Source organism: Sminthopsis crassicaudata, chromosome 4, assembly GCF_048593235.1.
Source record: "Sminthopsis crassicaudata isolate SCR6 chromosome 4, ASM4859323v1, whole genome shotgun sequence".
NCBI classification, from domain to species: Eukaryota; Metazoa; Chordata; class Mammalia; order Dasyuromorphia; family Dasyuridae; genus Sminthopsis; species Sminthopsis crassicaudata.
In genome coordinates, this window is record NC_133620.1 from 19647966 (window position 1) to 19650465 (window position 2500).

The window sequence follows — 2500 nt, forward strand, 5'->3', positions numbered from 1 at the left end:
GACCAACTCTCAGTTGTCCTAAATCCCGAGCTGTGGGTGGCGCAATGCCAGTTTTATGTAGCTGACTTTAATTCCAAAGCATTGGTGAATCCACCCAACCCCATTTATTTTTTAACATTTATCTAGTGCCCGCTCTGTCAAAGGACAAAGATTCCCCACCCTGAAAGCTCACTGGGGGACTTCCTGTAAAGGACACACTACAATCTTGGTGAGATGGTATCACTGAGGAGGACGCAGGAGAGACTGTGGAAGATGGGCTGGACTCAGTGTCTGCACAGGACTACCTAGAATATGCATGTCTATAAGTGAGGTATTATTTTCATTAGCAGATCCATAAAATAAGCAGCAGGAAATTGAATTAATCTTTTTTTGAACAAAGTACCAAATCCCTTTGGTCTGAGCCAACAGATCAATCCTTAGCATAGCTGAGGAGAAGTGATTAGAAAATAAAACAAAACCCTGTCCTTCATGGTCTTAAAATCAGGTCTCTCCTCCCCAGGACCCTGTGATGGAGGCGTATTTCAGGCAGAAAAGCTTCCTTTGCTACATAAACATCACGGATCGGACAGCAGTCCTGGAGGAGGACTTCCGTTTATGCTCCACAGGCCGGAGGCTCTCCGCTCACGCAGACTTGCTTTCAGGCCCTTGGGTTGACACTGGCTCGTTCTGTCCCTTGCACAGATCAGCATCTGGCTGCTATGAGCTGGTCCGGTTGGGCCTGGTGGATGCAAACCAAAGTCACCTTGGCTCTGGTACCCTTTCTGCCTCAGCCACCTTCTGGAGCTGGACCAGTGCCGGCCGGACCATCAGGGTGCCCAGGACTGGAAGGCTGTTGTCAAACACCCGGGGCTCTGGATGGCTGCTTTGCTTTGAGTTTCCAAACTGAGTTCTCTTAGTCCAGAGCTCTGAGCTCATTGGTTAATACCAATTTATGGTTTGTTTCTCCATGCCTTTTTAGCAATAAGATTGTTATTCCCCGCTCCCTAGTCTGTTGCTCATACTAATAATCCAGAATTTCCTCAATTGGGAATCACAGAACTGTAAAGGACATTTTATAGATGAGAGAACCCAAGCCGAAGAAATCGGGTTTATTGCTCAAGACCAAGACGTGGCCAGCAGCAGAACTTAGATCCAATTCTGGTGTCTCTGCTGCAACCCCTAAGTCTGTATTATCTAAGAAGCTGTCTCTGCCGCATCCACATCCCCTTCATCTGCCTGGGATCTTCCCTGATTCTTTTCTTCAACAATCTTTTCAAATTGTAGTTCCAAATTCTTTCACCTCCTCCCCACCCATTGAGAAATCAAGCAAAATGCCAATTAATTGCACATACATACAAATCATACAAAAGATATTTCCCTATTAGCCACATCACCAAAAATTGTTTATGTCACTCCATTGGCAATAGTACTTTTTAGAGAAATGTAGTTTCTCTGATTGTCTTTTAATTAGCTCTATTTTTGCTTTTGCTTTGAGATTTCTGCCCAGCTTTTTTTTTTTAACTTCATCTGAAGTATATTAGGTTTTACTCCAGCCCCTTTATTTTATCTCTATGTGTTTCAAATATATCTCTTGTAAACAGTATTGTTGGTTTGGGGTTCTAATCCATTCTGCTATCTGCTTCTGTTTTATGGGAGAGCTTCTCCTATTCTGTTTATCCTTCTCTTTTTAATCCCGTCACTCCTCAAAAGTCTGTTTTGCTTGACCAGTGCCTCCCTTAATCTCCTCTCTGCCTTTTATCATCCTTCCACCCCATATCTCTTATCCCCTTACTCTATTTCCCAATTGAGTAGGATAGATTCCCATAAACATCTGAGTGTGTATGTGTCTATATATTTTTTTCTTCTCTCTTTGAACCATTTCCAGTGAGAGTGAGATTCCCCCCCATCCCATTTTTCTTTCTACTGTAAAATATTTTCCTTGCAAGCCTCTTTTATGTGAGGAAGTTTTTCCCATTGTACTTTTCCCTCTCCCCCTTTCCCAGTGCATCCCTTTTTCTTACTTCTTCACTTTTTTGAGATCATCCTAAAATAATTGACTCACTAAAGGTGTAAACTCCTTTTAAAGGTTTGAACTAAAGGTGTGAACTCTGAGCTAGAAAATTGTTTAGACAACCTGAGTTATCACCTAGTCATACTAACAGAATAGAGTGCACAAATCCAGGTGATGAAGTAGTTAAGCATTTGCATAAGATTCTCCACACTGGAGAGTAGCTAGGTGGTACAATCGATAGAGTTCCCAGTCTGGAGTCAGGAATAACAACGGCTCCTTATTGGTGGAGAGAAAGAGAAAGAAAACCATTATCTCATTCCTGCAAAAAAGATAATCTTCATTTTTTCTTTGAGAAAGAATCTACAAAATTCTAGACTTTTCGGTTCTGATAAAGGCCTCAAATCCAAAATAAATAGAATATTGACTCTAATTTATAAGAAATCAAGTCATTGTCCAATTGATAAATGGTCAAAGGATATGAACAGACAGTTTTCAGATGATGAAATTGAT